The following is a 21,746-nucleotide window of genomic DNA, read 5'->3' on the forward strand; positions in this document are numbered from 1 at the left end:
CTCTTATTTATTGAACTAACCGTTTATTGATTATAGTCAAAAATAGATCAGGTAATTAATTATTTATTTTCCACAGAAGTGCAACTTTGTAATTTGTTTGCTGGGTCTTCTGCTGCATTCCTACGTCCAGCTCTAATTCAATTTTTTGATTAGCCCTCATTCACTTCCATATATGAATGAGCAGGAGAAATTAGAGGGCCCTTCGCTCTTTGAGAGAAACATGAAAAGACTGAGAACAGTGTAACTCCATAACATTGGGGCCTTCGGCCTTACAACAGCCAACTCTTGCGGTTTAATACTTTTAAATGTTGATGTTCTTTAACCATCCCAGCAGAAGGGATCAGGTTGACAGGCTCTGCAGTTCTCCAGTATGGGGCTGTCCAGATCATTACTCAATCTACCTTGATTTGGCACAGTATAAAATACGTCATGAAGTCTCCTATGAAAAGGTATGCAAATCTGTTTGAATCACTTTTGTTAGTCAGGTGGACCTGTTCGCTGGAAGGGGCAGGGAGGACAAAAATAGCTCATTGGTATAGAACACTGAATTAGCAGCTGATTTTGAGGTTGGAGAAGATCCAGTAATCCAACTGGACCTCAATAAACGGTTTCTTAGTATGCAGTAGCCCGCGACCACCTCTAACCCAAAAGCATAATCTCATCCCTTTGCAGAATCAGGCAAGCTTTCACCTGCTCAAGCGGAACTGACATTGGTCTTCTTGGCCAGCAAGAGTTCCTCTCATGAAGCTGTTGAGGCTTTATAACAGAATGACGCATATTCATTCGTTATAATAACTCTTCTAGCCCTCCCACTCCATACCACTTTATAACTTCCAATGTTGCAGATGTCTTCCATCATTGTGACCCTTGCTGCTTTTCTCAAAATTGGCTGGCTCGGCATCACAAGAAGGGGTGGATGGCTACAGGTGAGCCTGAATTGTGCCGGTAAGGTTCTACAGGGAGTCACTGGCAGATAAAGAGAAACTCAGCCCTAAGTTGGCTCTTCTCGCTCACTTTCTTTCCCCTCTGTCCTTTTACCTATCTCTCACTCTCTAAATACTAGTATGTATATTGTATTCACATCCCCTTCACAAACTTTCTGACCCTACTTACTCTCTCCCTTAAATCACTTCAATCCTCTTCTTTTCCTTTAGGAAACTTTATATCTTTTTTAAAGGCCCTTCCCATATTCACACTGCTTCTTGATAAGACATTCTTTTCCTTTCTTTGAAGGATAGTGAAATTCATTTTCTTGAAACATGTTTGGCATACCATCAATTCATTACACTGTACTTTATCATCATCCTTACTTAAGCAATGCATTTCATCATTAGGACATGTGAAGTGTTTGCCGGGCATGGTGGCGTGTGCCTGTTGTCCTAGCTACTTGGGAGGCTGAGGATTGTGGATTGCTTGAGCTCAGGGGTTCTGGGCTGCAATCAGCTGTGTTGATCAGGTGTCCATGCTGTGTTGGGTATCAATATGGTGTTCTAGAGGGAGCTCTAGAATTTCAGGTTGTGTAATGAGAGGTGCACTGACCCAGGCTGGAAACAGAGCAGGCCAAAGCATCTGTGCCCATCGGTAGCAGGACAGCACCTGTGAACATTAGGTGTAACACAGCCTGAGCAATATAGTGAGACCTAGCCTCTCTTTTTTTGACTCAAATGTAAACGTTTTAATTTTTACAAGATGGTAATGAATTATGTTTCCAAAACCAAATCTTTGTTTTTCTTATGATATTATTGCAGGAAATACAATGAACATTTGAACTGGGCCGGGCATTCTAGCATAGCAGACAATTCTCCAGAATTGAGACATATTGCAACAACAAGCTAGCAGGTGGAGAGGATTGAAAACTCTGTGCAGCCTAGAATAAAAGACTGTGTGATTTTCAGCAAGGATGACTGAAATGCATTCTTCATTTTAGAGCACCTGTAGGATTAAATTGATCTGTCAAGTACAAAAGTATCCTTAGAAGTGCAACTTTGAAATTAGTTTGCTGGGTCTTCTGCTGCATTCCTACGTCCAGCTCTAATTCATTTTTTGATTAGCCCTCATTCACTTCCATATGTGAATGAGCAGGAGAAATTAGAGGGCCCTTCGCTCTTTGAGAGAAACATGAACAGACTGAGAACTGTGTAACTCCCTAACATTGGGGCCTTCGGCCTTACTCCAGCCAACTCTTGCGGTTTAATACTTTTAAATAATGATGTTCTTTAACCATCCCAGCAGAAGGGATCAGGTTGACAGGCTCTGCAGTTCTCCAGTATGGGGCTGTCCAGATCATTACTCAATCTACCTTGATTTGGCACAGTATAAAATACGTCATTAAGTCTCCTATGAAAAGGTATGCAAATCTGTTTAAATCACTTTTGTTAGTCAGGTGGACCCGTTCGCTGGAAGGGGCAGGGAGGGCAGAAATAGCTCATTGGTATAGAACACTGAATTAGCAGCTGATTTTGAGGTGGGAGAAGATCGAGTTATCCAACTGCACCTCAATAAACGGTTTCTTAGTATGCAGTAGCCCGCGACCACCTCTAACCCAAAAGCGTAATCTCATCCCTTTGCAGAATCAGGCAAGCTTTCACCTGCTCAAGCTGAACTGACATTGGTCTTCTTGGCCAGCAAGAGTTCCTCTCATGAAGCTGTTGAGGCTAGAGAACAGAATGACGCATATTCATTCTTTATGATAACTCTTCTAGCCTTCCCACTCCATACCACTGTATAACTTCCAATGTTGCAGATGTCTTCCATCATTGTGACCCTTGCTGCTTTTCTCAACATTGGCTGGCTCGGCATAACAAGAAGGGGCGGATGGCTACAGGAGAGCCTGAATTGTGCCGATAAGGTTCTACAAGGAGTCACTGGCAGATAAAGAGAAACTCAGCCCTAAGTTGGCTCTTCTCTCTCACTTTCTTTCCCCTCTGTCCTTCTACCTATCTCTCACTCTCTAAATACTAGTATCTATATTGTATTCACATCCCCTTCACAAACTTTCTGACCTTACTTCCTCTCTCCCTTAAATCAGTACAATCCTCTTCTTTTCCTTTTAGGAAACTCTATATCTTTTTTAAAGGCCCTTCCCATATTCACACTGCTTCTTGATAAGACATTCTTTTCCTTTCTTTGAAGGATAGTAAAATTGATTTTCTTGAAACATGTTTGGCATACCATCAATTCATTATACTGTACTTTATCATTATCCTTACTTAAGCAATGCATTTCATCATTAGGACATGTGAAGAGTTTGCCGGGCATGGTGGCGTGTGCCTGTTGTCCTAGCTACTTGGGAGGCTGAGGCTTGTGGATTGCTTGAGCTCAGGGGTTCTGGGCTGCACTCAGCTGTGTTGATCAGGTGTCCATGCTGTGTTGGGTGTCAATATGGTGTTCTAGAGGGAGCTCTAGAATTTCAGGTTGTGTAATGAGAGGTGCACTGACCCAGGCTGGAAACAGAGCAAGCCAAAGCTTCCGTGCCCATCGGTAGCAGGACAGCACCTGTGAGTAGTAGGTGTAACACAGCCTGAGCAAAATAGTGAGACCTAGACTCTCTTTTTTTGACGCAAATGTGAACGTTTTGATTTTTACAAGATGGTAATGAATTATTTTTCCAAAACCAAATCTTTGTTTTTCTTTTGATATTATTGCAGGAAACACCATGAACATTTGAACTGGGCCGGGCATTCTAGCATAGCAGACAATTCTCCAGAATTGAGACATATTGCAACAACAAGCTAGCAGGTGGAGAGGACTGAAAACTCTGTGCAGCCTAGAATAAAAGACTGTGTGATTTTCAGCAAGGATGACTGAAATGCATTCTTCATTTTAGAGCACCTGTAGGATTAAATTGATCTGTCAAGTACAAAAGTATCCTTAGAAGTGCAACTTTGAAATTTGTTTGCTGGGTCTTCTGCTGCATTCCTACGTCCAGCTCTAATTCATTTTTTGATTAGCCCTCATTCACTTCCATATATGAATGAGCAGGAAAAATTAGAGGGCCATTCGCTCTTTGAGAGAAACATGAAAAGACTGAGAACTGTGTAACTCCCTAACATTGGGGCCTTCGGCCTTACTCCAGCCAACGCTTGCGGTTTAATACTTTTAAATGTTGATGTTCTTTAACAATCCCAGCAGAAGGGATCAGGTTGACAGGCTCTGCAGTTCTCCAGTATGGGTCTGTCCAGATCATTACTCAATCTACCTTGATTTGGCACAGTACAAAGTACGTCATGAAGTCTCCTATGAAAGGGTATGCAAATCTATTTGAATCACTTTTGTTAGTCAGGTGGACCCGTTCGCTGGAAGGGGCAGGGAGGACAAAAATGCTCATTGGTATAGAACACTGAATTAGCAGCTGATTTTGAGGTTGGAGAAGATCGAGTAATCCAACTGGACCTCAATAAACGGTTTCTTAGTATGCAGTAGCCCGCGACCACCTCTAACCCAAAAGCGTAATCTCATCCCCTTGCAGAATCAGGCAAGCTTTCACCTGCTCAAGCTGAACTGACATTGGTCTTCTTGGCAAGCAAGAGTTCCCCTCATGAAGCTGTTGAGGCTAGAGAACAGAATGACGCATATTCATTTGTTATAATAACTCTTCTAGCCCTCCCACTCCATACCACTTTATAACTTCCAATGTCGCAGATGTCTTCCATCATTGTGACCCTTGCTGCTTTTCTCAACATTGGCTGGCTCGGCATCACAAGAAGGGGTGGATGGCTACAGGTGAGCCTGAATTGTGCCGGTAAGGTTCTACAGGGAGTCACTGGCAGATAAAGAGAAACTCAGCCCTAAGTTGGCTCTTCTCTCTCACTTTCTTTCCCCTCTGTACTTTTACCTATCTCTCACTCTCTGAATACTAGTATCTATATTGTATTCACATCCCCTTCACAAACTTTCTGACCCTACTTCCTCTCTCCCTTAAATCACTTCAATCCTATTCTTTTCCTTTAGGAAACTCTATATCTTTTTTAAAGGCCCTTCCCATATTCACACTGCTTCTTGATAAGACATTCTTTTCCTTTCTTTGAAGGATAGTGAAATTGATTTTCTTGAAACATGTTTGGCATACCATCAATTCATTACACTGTACTTTATCATTATCCTTACTTAAGCAATTCATTTCATCATTAGGACATGTGAAGTGTTTGCCGGGCATGGTGGCGTGTGCCTGTTGTCCTAGCTACTTGGGAGGCTGAGGCGTGTGGATTGCTTGAGCTCAGGGGTTCTGGGTAACCCTGGGCGAAGAACTACGCTCCGTTCGCGGAGCTTGCGGAGTTTCGGCAACTCCGCGTTCTACGGAGAACGCGAAGCTGTCGATTACTCCGCGATCCGGTGCGTAGCGTAGTTCTCGCGCGCTGAATAACATTATCGCGTGCGCAGCAATGGCTTACCTTGGCCCGTCGCGACCGCCTGGGTAGGTTTGCGCGATATTTGACGCGATCACGCACTTTTGTAGTGCGAACGAGAAGATGAGTTCCCGAAAATGTCTTACACAACGCGAACACGTTACTTGTGACCCGGAACAGGAAATAAGGGAACGCAAGCGGGCGGAACAAACCTCTTGGGTAACTTAGCGCGCTAGCTATCTCGAGCATGCAGGCAGCGCCCCGAACACGCGCACCGCGCTCCCGAAGACGAAAAACGGCGCGCGAACGGGTCTAGCAAGCAACTACGCATGTCCGCGGAGCTACGCGTAGGTCGCGGAGTGCAAGTGCGTCTTCGCGGAGCTCCGCGGAGTGCGGCTCCGCGAACTACGCCCAGGGTTAGTTCTGGGCTGCACTCAGCTGTGTTGATCAGGTGTCCATGCTGTGTTGGGTATCAATATGGTGTTCTAGAGGGAGCTCTAGAATTTCAGCTTGTGTAATGAGAGGTGCACCGACCCAGGCTGGAAACAGAGCAGGCCAAAGCTTCTGTGCCCATCGGTAGCAGGACAGCACCTGTGAGCAGTAGGTGTAACACAGCCTGAGCAAAATAGTGAGACCTAGCCTGTCATTTTTTGACTCAAATGTAAACGTTTTGATTTTTACAAGATGGTAATGAATTATGTTTCCAAAACCAAATCTTAGTTTTTCTTTTGATATTATTGCAGGAGATACAATGAACATTTGAACTGGGCTGGGCATTCTAGCATAGCAGACAATGCTCCAGAATTGAGACATATTGCAACAACAAGCTAGCAGGTGGAGAGGACTGAAAACTCTGTGCAGCCTAGAATAAAAGACTGTGTGATTTTCAACAAGGGTGACTGAAATGCATTCTTCATTTTAGAGCACCTGTAGGATTAAATTGATCTGTCAAGTACAAAAGTATCCTTAGAAGTGCAACTTTGAAATTTGTTTGCTGGGTCTTCTGCTGCATTCCTACGTCCAGCTCTAATTCATTTTTTGTTTAGCCCTCAATTACTTCCATATATGAATGAGCAGGAAAAATTAGAGGGCCCTTCGCTCTTTGAGAGAAACATGAAAAGACTGAGAACTGTGTAACTCCCTAACATTGGGGCCTTCAGCCTTACTCCTGCCAACTCTTGCGGTTTAATACTTTTAAATATTGATGTTCTTTAACAATCCCAGCAGAAGGGATCAGGTTGACAGGCTCTGCAGTTCTCCAGTATGGGACTGTCCAGATCATTACTCAATCTACCTTGATTTGGCACAGTATAAAGTACGTCATGAAGTCTCCTATGAAAGGGTATGCAAATCTATTTGAATTCCTTTTGTTAATCAGGTGGACCCGTTCGCTGGAAAGGGCAGGGAGGAGAAAAATAGCTCATTGGTATAGAACACTGAATTAGCATCTGATTTTGAGGTGGGAGAAGATCGAGTAATCCAACTGGACCTCAATAACTGGTTTCTTAGTATGCAGTAGCCCGCGACCACCTCTAACCCAAAAGCGTAATCTCATCCCTTTGCAGAATCAGGCAAGCTTTCACCTGCTCAAGCTGAACTGACATTGGTCTTCTTGGCCAGCAAGAGTTCCTCTCATGAAGCTGTTGAGGCTAGAGAACAGAATGACGCATATTCATTCTTTATAATGACTCTTCTAGCCCTCCCACTCCATACCACTCTATAACTTCCAATGTTGCAGATGTCTTCCATCATTGTGACCCTTGCTGCTTTTCTCAACATTGGCTGGCTTGGCATAACAAGAAGGGGTGGATGGCTACAGGAGAGCCTGAATTGTGCCGGTAAGGTTCTACAGGGCGTCACTGGCAGATATAGAGAAACTCGGCCCTAAGTTGGCTCTTCTCTCTCACTTTCTTTCCCCTCTGTCCTTCCACCTATCTCTCACTCTCTAAATACTAGTATCTATATTGTATTCACATCCCCTTCACAAACTTTCTAACCCTACTTCCTCTCTCCCTTAAATCACTTCAATCCTCTTCTTTTCCTTTAGGAAACTCTATATCTTTTTTGAAGGCCCTTCCCATATTCACACTGTTTCTTGATAAGACATTCTTTTCCTTGAAGGATAGTGAAATTGATTTTCTTGAAACATGTTTGGCATACCATCAATTCATTACACTGTACTTTATCATTATCCTTACTTAAGCAATGCATTTCATCATTAGGACATGTGAAGTGTTTGCCGGGCATGGTGGCGTGTGCCTGTTGTCCTAGCTACTTGGGAGGCTGAGGCTTGTGGATTGCTTGAGCTCAGGGGTTCTGGGCTGCACTCAGCTGTGTTGATCAGGTGTCCATGCTGTGTTGGGTATCAATATGGTGTTCTAGAGGGAGCTCTAGAATTTCAGCTTGTGTAATGAGAGGTGCACCGACCCAGGCTGGAAACAGAGCAGGCCAAAGCTTCTGTGCCCATCGGTAGCAGGACAGCACCTGTGAGCAGTAGGTGTAACACAGCCTGAGCAAAATAGTGAGACCTAGCCTGTCATTTTTTGACTCAAATGTAAACGTTTTGATTTTTACAAGATGGTAATGAATTATGTTTCCAAAACCAAATCTTAGTTTTTCTTTTGATATTATTGCAGGAGATACAATGAACATTTGAACTGGGCTGGGCATTCTAGCATAGCAGACAATGCTCCAGAATTGAGACATATTGCAACAACAAGCTAGCAGGTGGAGAGGACTGAAAACTCTGTGCAGCCTAGAATAAAAGACTGTGTGATTTTCAACAAGGGTGACTGAAATGCATTCTTCATTTTAGAGCACCTGTAGGATTAAATTGATCTGTCAAGTACAAAAGTATCCTTAGAAGTGCAACTTTGAAATTTGTTTGCTGGGTCTTCTGCTGCATTCCTACGTCCAGCTCTAATTCATTTTTTGTTTAGCCCTCAATTACTTCCATATATGAATGAGCAGGAAAAATTAGAGGGCCCTTCGCTCTTTGAGAGAAACATGAAAAGACTGAGAACTGTGTAACTCCCTAACATTGGGGCCTTCAGCCTTACTCCTGCCAACTCTTGCGGTTTAATACTTTTAAATATTGATGTTCTTTAACAATCCCAGCAGAAGGGATCAGGTTGACAGGCTCTGCAGTTCTCCAGTATGGGACTGTCCAGATCATTACTCAATCTACCTTGATTTGGCACAGTATAAAGTACGTCATGAAGTCTCCTATGAAAGGGTATGCAAATCTATTTGAATTCCTTTTGTTAATCAGGTGGACCCGTTCGCTGGAAAGGGCAGGGAGGAGAAAAATAGCTCATTGGTATAGAACACTGAATTAGCATCTGATTTTGAGGTGGGAGAAGATCGAGTAATCCAACTGGACCTCAATAACTGGTTTCTTAGTATGCAGTAGCCCGCGACCACCTCTAACCCAAAAGCGTAATCTCATCCCTTTGCAGAATCAGGCAAGCTTTCACCTGCTCAAGCTGAACTGACATTGGTCTTCTTGGCCAGCAAGAGTTCCTCTCATGAAGCTGTTGAGGCTAGAGAACAGAATGACGCATATTCATTCTTTATAATGACTCTTCTAGCCCTCCCACTCCATACCACTCTATAACTTCCAATGTTGCAGATGTCTTCCATCATTGTGACCCTTGCTGCTTTTCTCAACATTGGCTGGCTTGGCATAACAAGAAGGGGTGGATGGCTACAGGAGAGCCTGAATTGTGCCGGTAAGGTTCTACAGGGCGTCACTGGCAGATATAGAGAAACTCGGCCCTAAGTTGGCTCTTCTCTCTCACTTTCTTTCCCCTCTGTCCTTCCACCTATCTCTCACTCTCTAAATACTAGTATCTATATTGTATTCACATCCCCTTCACAAACTTTCTAACCCTACTTCCTCTCTCCCTTAAATCACTTCAATCCTCTTCTTTTCCTTTAGGAAACTCTATATCTTTTTTGAAGGCCCTTCCCATATTCACACTGTTTCTTGATAAGACATTCTTTTCCTTGAAGGATAGTGAAATTGATTTTCTTGAAACATGTTTGGCATACCATCAATTCATTACACTGTACTTTATCATTATCCTTACTTAAGCAATGCATTTCATCATTAGGACATGTGAAGTGTTTGCCGGGCATGGTGGCGTGTGCCTGTTGTCCTAGCTACTTGGGAGGCTGAGGCTTGTGGATTGCTTGAGCTCAGGGGTTCTGGGCTGCACTCAGCTGTGTTGATCAGGTGTCCATGCTGTGTTGGGTATCAATATGGTGTTCTAGAGGGAGCTCTAGAATTTCAGCTTGTGTAATGAGAGGTGCACCGACCCAGGCTGGAAACAGAGCAGGCCAAAGCTTCTGTGCCCATCGGTAGCAGGACAGCACCTGTGAGCAGTAGGTGTAACATAGCCTGAGCAAAATAGTGAGATCTAGCCTGTCTTTTTTTGACTCAAATGTAAACGTTTTGATTTTTACAAGATGGTAATGAATTATGTTTCCAAAACCAAATCTTAGTTTTTCTTTTGATATTATTGCAGGAGATACAATGAACATTTGAACTGGGCTGGGCATTCTAGCATAGCAGACAATGCTCCAGAATTGAGACATATTGCAACAACAAGCTAGCAGGTGGAGAGGACTGAAAACTCTGTGCAGCCTAGAATAGAAGACTGTGTGATTTTCAGCAAGGATGACTGAAATGCATTCTTCATTTTAGAGCACCTGTAGGATTAAATTGATCTGTCAAGTACAAAAGTATCCTTAGAAGTGCAACTTTGAAATTAGTTTGCTGGGTCTTCTGCTGCATTCCTACGTCCAGCTCTAATTCATTTTTTGATTAGCCCTCATTCACTTCCATATGTGAATGAGCAGGAGAAATTAGAGGGCCCTTCGCTCTTTGAGAGAAACATGAAAAGACTGAGAACAGTGTAACTCCCTAACATTGGGGCCTTCGGCCTTACTCCAGCCAACTCTTGCGGTTTAATACTTTTAAATGTTGATGTTCTTTAACAATCCCAGCAGAAGGGATCAGGTTGACAGGCTCTGCAGTTCTCTAGTATGGGGCTGTCCAGATCATTACTCAATCTACCTTGATTTGGCACAGTATAAAATACGTCATGAAGTCTCCTATGAAAAGGTATGCAAATCTGTTTGAATCACTTTTGTTATTCAGGTGGACCTGTTCGCTGGAAGGGGCAGAGAGGACAAAAATAGCTCATTGGTATAGAACACTGAAATAGCAGCTGATTTTGAGGTGGGAGAAGATCGAATAATCCAACTGGACCTCAATAAACGGTTTCTTAGTATGCAGTAGCCCGCGACCACCTCTAACCCAAAAGCGTAATCTCATCCCTTTGCAGAATCAGGCAAGCTTTCACCTGCTCAAGCTGAACTGACATTGGTCTTCTTGGCCAGCCATAGTTCCTCTCATGAAGCTATTGAGGCTAGAGAACAGAATGACGCATATTCATTCTTTATAATAACTCTTCTAGCCCTCCCACTCCATACCACTTTATAACTTCCAATGTTGCAGATGTCTTCCATCATTGTGACCCTTGCTGCTTTTCTTAACATTGGCTGGCTCGGCATAACAAGAAGGGGTGGATGGCTACAGGAGAGCCTGAATTGTGCCGGTAAGGTTCTACAGGGAGTCACTGGCAGATAAAGAGAAACTCAGCCCTAAGTTGGCTCTTCTCTCTCACTTTCTTTCCCCTCTGTCCTTCTACCTATCTCTCACTCTCTAAATACTAGTATCTATATTGTATTTACATCCCCTTCACAAACTTTCTGACCCTACTTCCTCTCTCCCTTAAATCACTTCAATCCTCTTCTTTTCCTTTAGGAAACTCTATATCTTTTTTAAAGGCCCTTCCCATATTCACACTGCTTCTTGATAAGACATTCTTTTCCTTTCTTTGAAGGATAGTGAAATTGATTTTCTTGAAACATGTTTGGCATACCATCAATTCATTACACTGTACTTTATCATTATCCTTACTTAAGCAATGCATTTCATTATTAGGACATGTGAAGTGTTTGCCGGGCATGGTGGTGTGTGCCTGTTGTCCTAGCTACTTGGGAGGCTGAGGCTTGTGGATTGCTTGAGCTCAGGGGTTCTGGGCTGCACTCAGCTGTGTTGATCAGGTGTCCATGCTGTGTTGGGTATCAATATGGTGTTCTAGAGGGAGCTCTAGAATTTCAGGTTGTGTAATGAGAGGTGCACCGACCCAGGGTGGAAACAGAGCAGGCCAAAGCTTCCATGACCATCGGTAGCAGGACAGCACCTGTGAGCAGTAGGTGTAACACAGCCTGAGCAAAATAGTGAGACCTAGCCTCTCCTTTTTTGACTCAAATGTGAACGTTTTGATTTTTACAAGATGGTAATGAATTATTTTTCCAAAAACAAATCTTTGTTTTTCTTTTGATATTATTGCAGGAAACACCATGAACATTTGAACTGGGCTGGGCATTCTAGCATAGCAGACAATTCTCCAGAATTGAGACATATTGCAACAACAAGCTAGCAGGTGGAGAGGACGAAAAACTCTGTGCAGCCTAGAATAAAAGACTGTGTGATTTTCAACAAGGGTGACTGAAATGCATTCTTCATTTTAGAGCACCTGTAGGATTAAATTGATCTGTCAAGTACAAAAGTATCCTTAGAAGTGCAACTTTGAAATTTGTTTGCTGGGTCTTCTGCTGCATTCCTACGTCCAGCTCTAATTCATTTTTTGATTAGCCCTCATTCACTTCCATATATGAATGAGCAGGAAAAATTAGAGGGCCCTTCGCTCTTTGAGAGAAACATGAAAAGACTGAGAACTGTGTAACTCCCTAACATTGGGGCCTTACTGCCAACTCTTGCGGTTTAATACTTTTAAATATTGATGTTCTTTAACAATCCCAGCAGAAGGGATCAGGTTGACAGGCTCTGCAGTTCTCAAGTATGGGACTGTCCAGATCATTACTCAATCTACCTTGATTTGGCACAGTATAAAGTACGTCATGAAGTCTCCTATGAAAGGGTATGCAAATCTATTTGAATCACTTTTGTTAGTCAGGTGGACCCGTTCGCTGGAAAGGGCAGGGAGGAGAAAAATAGCTCATTGGTATAGAACACTGAATTAGCATCTGATTTTGAGGTGGGAGAAGATCGAGTAATCCAACTGGACCTCAATAACTGGTTTCTTAGTATGCAGTAGCCCGCGACCACCTCTAACCCAAAAGCGTAATCTCATCCCTTTGCAGAATCAGGCAAGCTTTCACCTGCTCAAGCTGAACTGACATTGGTCTTCTTGGCCAGCAAGAGTTCCTCTCATGAAGCTGTTGAGGCTAGAGAACAGAATGACGCATATTCATTCTTTATAATGACTCTTCTAGCCCTCCCACTCCATACCACTTTATAACTTCCAATGTTGCAGATGTCTTCCATCATTGTGACCCTTGCTGCTTTTCTCAACATTGGCTGGCTCGGCATAACAAGAAGGGGTGGATGGCTACAGGAGAGCCTGAATTGTGCCGGTAAGGTTTTACAGGGCGTCACTGGCAGATATAGAGAAACTCGGCCCTAAGTTGGCTCTTCTCTCTCACTTTCTTTCTCCTCTGTCCTTCCACCTATCTCTCACTCTCTAAATACTAGTATCTATATTGTATTAACATCCCCTTCACAAACTTTCTGACCCTACTTCCTCTCTCCCTTAAATCACTTCAATCCCCTTCTTTTCCTTTAGGAAACTCTATATCTTTTTTGAAGGCCCTTCCCATATTCACACTGTTTCTTGATAAGACATTCTTTTCCTTTCTTTGAAGGATAGTGAAATTGATTTTCTTGAAACATGTTTGGCATACCATCAATTCATTACACTGTACTTTATCATTATCCTTACTTAAGCAATGCATTTCATCATTAGGACATGTGAAGTGTTTGCCGGGCATGGTGGCTTGTGCCTGTTGTCCTAGCTACTTGGGAGGCTGAGGCTTGTGGATTGCTTGAGCTCAGGGGTTCTGGGCTGCACTCAGCTGTGTTGATCAGGTGTCCATGCTGTGTTGGGTATCAATATGGTGTTTTAGAAGAAGCTCTAGAATTTCAGGTTGTGTAATGAGAGGTGCACCGACCCAGGCTGGAAACAGAGCAGGCCAAAGCTTCCGTGCCCATCGGAAGCAGGACAGCATCTGTGAGCAGTAGGTGTAACACAGCCTGAGCAAAATAGTGAGACCTAGCCTCTCTTTTTTTGACTCAAATGTGAACGTTTTGATTTTTACAAGATGGTAATGAATTATTTTTCCAAAACCAAATCTTTGTTTTTCTTTTGATATTATTGCAGGAAATACAATGAACATTTGAACTGGGCCGGGCATTCTAGAATAGCAGACAATTCTCCAGAATTGAGACATATTGCAACAACAAGCTAGCAGGTGGAGAGGACTGAAAACTCTGTGCAGCCTAGAATAAAAGACTGTGTGATTTTCAGCAAGGATGACTGAAATGCATTCTTCATTTTAGAGCACCTGTAGGATTAAATTGATCTGTCAAGTACAAAAGTATCCTTAGAAGTGCAACCTTGAAATTTGTTTGCTGGGTCTTCTGCTGCATTCCTACGTCCAGCTCTAATTCATTTTTTGATTAGCCCTCATTCACTTCCATATATGAATGAGCAGGAGAAATTAGAGGGCCCTTCGCTCTTTGAGAGAAACATGAAAAGACTGACAACTGTGTAACTCCCTAACATTGGGGCCTTCGGACTTACTCCAGCCAACTCTTGCGGTTCAATACTTTTAAATGTTGATGTTGTTTAACAATCACAGCAGAAGGGATCAGGTTGACAGACGCTGCAGTTCTCCAGTATTGGGTTGTCAAGATCATTACTCAATCTACCTTGATTTGGCACATTATAAAATACGTCATGTAGTCTCCTATGAAAAGGTATGCAAATCTGTTTGAATCACTTTCCTTATTCAGTGGGACCCATTAGCCTGAAGGGGCAGGGAGGACCACAATAGCTCATTGGTATAGGGCACTGCATTAGCAGCTGATTTTAAGGTGGGAGAAGATAAAGTAACATGAATTAGAAGGAGAAATTACAGGGCCCTTCGCTTTTCGAGCGAAACATGAAAAGACTAAGAGCTGTGCAACTCCCAAACATTGGAGCCTGTGGTCTTACTTCAGTTAACTCTTGCCGGTGCTAGGCCTTTTCCCCTTCTGTGCTAAGCCTTTTTTTGGCTATTTGGGGTAGTGTGTGCTTAGGCCCCTGTAACTTTTTGACCACATAAGGTATCCACGCCAATTGTGTGTCCTTTTCTTCCAACATCATGGGGATTCTAAAGGTACCCAGGGTATGTGGATTCCCTTGGAGGGGTCCGAGAAATTAAGCAAAATACAGTAAAAAAAAAATAGGTTTTTCTGAAAAATGGGAAAAACGGGCTGCAAATGAAAGCCTCTGGGTTTTGCCTGTAAATGCTATCAAAAAAGGGTTTGTGGGGCTGAAATCACCATTTTCCCAGCTTTTAGGGAATGACAGTTTTTTGTCAGAGAACCAACAGTTTCCACGCAGTTTTGGCATTTTTCTGGGACATAGCCTATTTTTGCTATTTTTAGTGCTTTCAACCTCCTTCCAGTTAATGGTAAAAATGAGTATGAAAGCAATAATGGATCCTAGAAAGCTATACATTTTTAAAAAGTAGACAAAATTCTAAATTCAGAAAGGGGTCCTTTGTCTAAATCAATGAAGGTTTCTTTATAGAAACTAACAGTTAAATATTGGAAAAATTGAAAAATAGTTGAAAAAATCAGCCTTTTGTATCAATGTTTTTTGACCTGTAACTTCTGGTAATTATGACAACTCTTTGAAAGCAATATACCGTTACATCCGCTGGACCTTCCTGGTTGTGGGGATATATAGGACTTGTAGGTTCAACAAGAACCCGACAAACCCAGAGCCAAAAACTGAGCAGCAACTTGCAATTGTATTTTATTATGTACCGGGTATAGAGCAATTATTCTTGGAAAATGTATACATGGAAAAATCGGAATGAAAGACACCTATGTATTTCTGAAATGGGTACAAATTATAGAGTTTAGAAACAGTACATATTTGCACATTTTCAAAATTGGGAATACTCATACTAGCATGAGAATTATTGGTCATTTTTCAAAATGACTTATTTTGTACACAATGTCTTTCATTTGGAAGGGAGAAATGCATGAAAACTCAATAGGTAATAACAGTTGATTTACAAATCTGAATTACTCTAAGTCTCCATATAAAAACGGTACCTCACTTGTGTGGGTCAGCCTTGTGCCCACGACAGGGAACGGCGCAAAACGCAACGTGGTCACACCTCAATCTCGCAGTGAAAAATGACCCTTTTTTTAGCAGATTGCCTTGCTGTAGTTTTTGTACCCTAGCTCTTCCGGCACCTAGGGAAACCAAGCAAACCTATACATTTCTGTAAACTAGACACCCTGGGAAATCCAGGATGGGGTGACTTGACTGCCTCCCACCAGGTTCTGTTACCCAGAATCCCTTGCAAACTCAAAGAATTGTCCCAAAAAACACATTATTACTACATTTCTGTGGTGGAAAGTTCTGGAATCTGCGCGGATCCACAAATTTCCAACCACCCTGCGTTCTTCAAAGTCTTCCGCGAAAAATAGTACCCTACTTGTGTGGGGCGGCCTAGTGCCTGCGACAAAACGGCACAAACTGCAACATGGTCACACCTCAATTTCGCAGTGAAAAATGACTCTTTTTCGGCAAAGTGCCTAGCTGTAGTTTTTGGACGCTAGCTCTGCCGGCACCTAGGGAAACCTGGCAAACCTATACATTTTTGAAAACTAGACACCCAGGGAAATACAGGATGGGGTGACTTGACTGCCTCCCACCAGGTTCTGTTACCCAGAAACCCTTGCAAACCTACAAAAATGTAAAAATAAACACATTTTCTCCACATTTCTGTGGTGAAAAGTTCTGGAACTACGTGTATCCACAAATTCCCTTCCACCCTGCATTCCCCAAAGTCTTCCTAAAAAAATGGTACCCCACCTGTGTGGGTCCGCCTAGTGCCTGCGACTAGAAACGGCGCAAAACGCAACATGGTCACACCTCAATTTCGCAGTGAAAAATTACCCTTTTTTGGCAAAGTGCCTAGCTGTAGTTTTTGAACCCTAGCTCTGCCGGCACGTAGGGAAACCTAGCAAACCTATACATTTTTGAAAACTAAACACCCAGGGAAATCCAGGATGTGGTGACTTGACTGCCTCCCACCAGGTTCTGTTACCCAGAATCCCTTGCAAACCTAAAGAATTGACAAAAAAACACATTTTCCCCACATTTCTGTGGTGGAAAGTTCTGGAATCTACGTGGATCCACAAATTTCATTCCACCCCGCGTTCCCCAAAGTCTTCTGAGAAAAATGGTACCCCACTTGTGTGGGTCAGCCTAGTGCCTACGACAGGGAACGGCGCAAAACGCAACGTGGTCACACCTCAATCTCGCAGTGAAAAATGACCCCTTTTTTTAGCAGATTGCCTTGCTGTAGTTTTTGTACCCTAGCTCTTCCGGCACCTAGGGAAACCTAGCAAACCTATACATTTCTGTAAACTAGACACCCTGGGAAATCCAGGATGGGGGGACTTGACTGCCTCCCACCAGGTTCTGTTACCCAGAATCCCTTGCAAACTCAAAGAATTGTCCCAAAAAACACATTATTACTACATTTCTGTGGTGGAAAGTTCTGGAATCTGCGCGGATCCACAAATTTCCAACCACCCTGCGTTCTTCAAAGTCTTCCGCGAAAAATAGTACCCTACTTGTGTGGGGCGGCCTAGTGCCTGCGACAAAAAAGCACAAACTGCAACATGGTCACACCTCAATTTCGCAGTGAAAAATGACTCTTTTTCGGCAAAGTGCCTAGCTGTAGTTTTTGGACGCTAGCTCTGCCGGCACCTATGGAAACCTGGCAAACCTATACATTTTTGAAAACTAGACACCCAGGGAAATACAGGATGGGGTGACTTGACTGCCTCCCACCAGGTTCTGTTACCCAGAAACCCTTGCAAACCTACAAAAATGTAAAAATAAACACATTTTCTCCACATTTCTGTGGTGAAAAGTTCTGGAACTACGTGTATCTACAAATTCCCTTCCACCCTGCATTCCCCAAAGTCTTCCTAAAAAAATGGTACCCCACCTGTGTGGGTCGGCCTAGTGCCTGCGACTAGAAACGGCGCAAAACGCAACATGGTCACACCTCAATTTCGCAGTGAAAAATTACCCTTTTTTGGCTAAGTGCCTAGCTGTAGTTTTTGAACCCTAGCTCTGCCGGCACGTAGGGAAACCTAGCAAACCTATACATTTTTGAAAACTAAACACCCAGGGAAATCCAGGATGTGGTGACTTGACTGCCTCCCACCAGGTTCTGTTACCCAGAATCCCTTGCAAACCTAAAGAATTGACAAAAAAACACATTTTCCCCACATTTCTGTGGTGGAAAGTTCTGGAATCTACGTGGATCCACAAATTTCATTCCACCCCGCGTTCCCCAAAGTCTTCTGAGAAAAATGGTACCCCACTTGTGTGGGTCAGCCTAGTGCCTACGACAGGAAATGGCGCAAAACACAACGTGGTCATACCTCAATTTCACAGTGAAAAATGACCATTTTCTGGCAAAGTGCCTAGCTGTTGTTTGCGAACCCTAGCTCTGCCGGCACTTAGGGAAACCTACCAAACCCACACATTTCTGGAAAATAGACACCCGGGGGCTTCCAAGGAGGTATGGCTTGCGTGGATCCCCTAATGTCCCCTTACCCAGATTCCCTTGCAAACCTCAATTTTAGCTGAAAAAATCGTGTTTTTTCACACATTTTTGTGTGGGAAAGGGTGTCATCACCGGGCTCACACAAATTTCCTACCACCCAGCGTTTGCCCAGGTCTCCCGATAAAAATGGTGCCTCACTTGTGTGGGAGGCCCAGGTACCCGCAATAGGCAAGGGCCCAAAGCGTAGTGAGGCGACTTCAAAATTGCCTATGTCAAAACCACCTGCTTTTGCCAGGGGGGTCACCTGGGTTTTTGGCCCCGTGTTGACGGGCATCTAGGGAAACCTACCAAACACACACATTTCTGAAAAGTAGACACCCGGGGGCTTCCAAGGAGGTATGACTTCCGTGGATCCCCCAACGTACCCTTACTCAGAAAACCCTTGCACACCTCAGTTTTAGCTGAAAAAATCAGTTTTTTCACACATTTTTGTGTGGGAAAGTGTGGCATCACAAGGCTCACACAAATTTCCTACCACCCAGCATTCCCTCAGGTCGCCCGATAAAAATGGTGCCTACCTTGTGTGGGAGGCCCAAGTACCCGCGACATGCAAGGGCCCAAAACATTTTTTGATAGGCAATGTCGATGTTTTTTTTTTTTCTCATACGCCAAAAAAGATATTCTCAGAGTAACCAATTGCTGCCACCCCATGCACAGCAGCAGGGGGACCCCTTCTTATGCTCTGAAGATCTTAATTTATTTATTTGCTGGTTTTTATAGCGCTTGAATCGACTCCGGATGGAGTATCTCTGCGCTTTTGGTGCCGGCTAAACAGAAGATGTGAAATTGGAGCAGATGCTAGATCTCATTTTTAAATAAAACAGTTTTCAGTTGCCTTCTGAATTTCAAGTGCTCAGTACACTGTCTTAGGGACAGAGGAAGTCTGTTCCATAGTGTGGGTTCTGTAATTGACAATGCTTTATTCCCATGCCTCGCTTTCTTGGCGCGGGGCACCACTAGGAGCAGATTATTGCTTAATGGATGCTCTTTCTGCAGATACCCGATGCGTACCTCACGGTACTACAGATTATATATTCAATTCAGTTCTTCCATCTTTCCAGGCCCTTGAACTGATCTGAGGGTAACCCACTCTGCAAAAAGGTATAATCATTGGACGAATCGTTCACAACCTATCCAACCAATTGATACATGGAATCCAAAAATGCTTCCTTCTCTTCCAGGCTACCTTATCTAATTTAAGTGCATGTCTGATTGCCCTGATCCAATCTAGATATGAAGGTATAGTAGCACTAACCCAAAGTTTGCATATCTCTCTGCGAGCGAGAATAATTAAATAAAGAGAAAGTTTATTAATGTCTTGCGGAAATTCCTCATAATTAAAAAAGATTCCAAAGAAAGCTAATGATATACTAACCTGTATATCAAAATTGAAGAGCGCTTTCATACCTTCTTCTACTTCAGACCAACATTTCCTTAGAGCAGGGCAAGTTAAAAACATGTGAAGGTTGTCTGCCTTTTCCTGGTTACACTTAGGACAACAGGGAATAGGTCCCTTAGAGAATTTAGCCAACCTGGCCGGGGACCAATACACTCTATGAAGAGAAAACAAATGATTTGGCTTTAAATTGGCAGGTGACACTGTAACATGAAGTAAATCAAAGGATACTTGCCATAAATTCTGCAAATCAACATCCGGAACTTGGTCCCTCCAAAGTTGTGCTGGGAGACAGAAATCCCCATCCTCTTCTTCCAGGATTGTCCAATAAAGAACTGATGTTTTTATTCTTCTTGCTTTCTTCAGCAAAAGTTCCTCCAGAGCTGAGTTAACGTCAATTTCCACTGCCATAGCCTGAGCCCAACTCTTGATTTGTAAATATTTAAACTTTGATAAATTCTTATCCGTAAGATTGGAGATCTGCTCCCAACTCAAAAGGACCCCTTCCGGCATTAATTGGCCCCAAGATTTTATATTTGCTACCCGAAGCGGAATGGTCAATGAATCTTTAGTCCACTCTGGGGAACCTGGTGAGTCCCAAATTGGAGCCATCGCAGAATAATATGAGATATAAGTAACCTTCTTACTCTGGCCCAAGCATATGCCATATCTCTAAGAACTTTTAAACGAACCTTCTTGAAGAAACGCGAATCACCGAACTTAAACAAAAATCCCTGGGTGCCTCCCTGGAGCTCAGATAACATAACCTGGAACATAAAGTCTATTTTCTGTCCCTGCTGGGAAATCGAATAGCCTTATTCCCGCCTTGATTAGTAAAGTCCAGGGTTATATTCTTAGATCTGGAGCACATAACCCTCCTTTGTCTTTCTTTCTACGCAGCTTCTTCCATGCAATCCTTATGCCCTTTGAAGCCCAGATAAATGAATTCCATTTAGCTTGTATCTTCCTCAATCAGGGTTCCTTAAAAGCAAGTGGAATATTCTGAAATATAAAAATTAGTTTAGGTAGCAGCATCATTTTAATAATGTTAACTCTTCCAATTAAAGTCAAAGGAAGAAGTGACCAGCCTTTTAGAGATTCCGCAATTTCCCTCTCAATATTTATCAGATTTTTGTCGGCCAATTGGTGTATGTCCTGCGTGATTTGTACCCCCAAATATCTTATTTCATGTTTTAAGATTGGAATAGATGTTAAGGGTGTTCCAAATCATGCATTCTGATTTAGACCGATTCATTTGATATCGGAGATTTGACCGAACTGCTCGGCCGCATTATAAATAAGAGGGATTGCCTTAATAGGGTCTGATGTACACAACGGATGTATGACATCACAACGCATGCTTTCATAACGCATGCCTTTACAACGTGGTTTTCACAACGCATGCCTTTACAACGCATAGTGCTTTGGGGCGCTGGATAGTGAATTGTTTAATTTACTATTCCAACTCCAGTCCCCATGGATAGTAGGGAAGGTGTTGGATAGTAAATCAAACCTATTCCCTATCCTAGAGCGCCCCCCAGCGCAATGCGTTGTAATGGTTTGCGTTGTAAAATTTGCGTCGTAATGGCACTGCGTAGTAAAAGTTGCGTTGTAAAGGTTGTCTCCCGTACACAACATCATATCATCAGCATATAGAGAAACTTTTTTCTCCCAGTTATTGTATTTGAATGGTAAAATATTCTGGTCTTGTCTAATTTTTTCAGCAAATGATTCAATATATAGATCAAAGAGCAGGGGTGAGAGAGGACATCCCTGTCTTGTACCTCTATTAATTTTTATGGGTGATGAGAGACTTCCATTTATTAATACTCTAGCTGTTGGGGCCTGATAGAATGCGGATATAGATCTACAAAAGTTCCTACCCAAGTTAGACCTTTCTAAGACTTTAGCAAAAAATTCCCAATTAACGCGGTCAAATGCCTTAGTGGCATCTAATGTTATGACCGCCAAAGGAATTTTATGGAGAGAAGCAAGATCAATTGCACCGACTAGTGCTTGTATAAGGTCTTGTGTAGAACGCCCTTTGACAAATCCCGTTTGATCTGAGTGTAATAGATTGCCAGCTACCCCATTCAGTCTCTCTGCCAATATTTTTGCCAAAAGCTTATAATCCGAATTAAGCAGAGAGATAGGTCTATATGAATCACACTGCGATGGAGACTTCAATGGTTTAAGAA

This window comes from Lissotriton helveticus, chromosome 1_1, assembly GCF_964261635.1.
Source record: "Lissotriton helveticus chromosome 1_1, aLisHel1.1, whole genome shotgun sequence".
Taxonomy (NCBI): domain Eukaryota; kingdom Metazoa; phylum Chordata; class Amphibia; order Caudata; family Salamandridae; genus Lissotriton; species Lissotriton helveticus.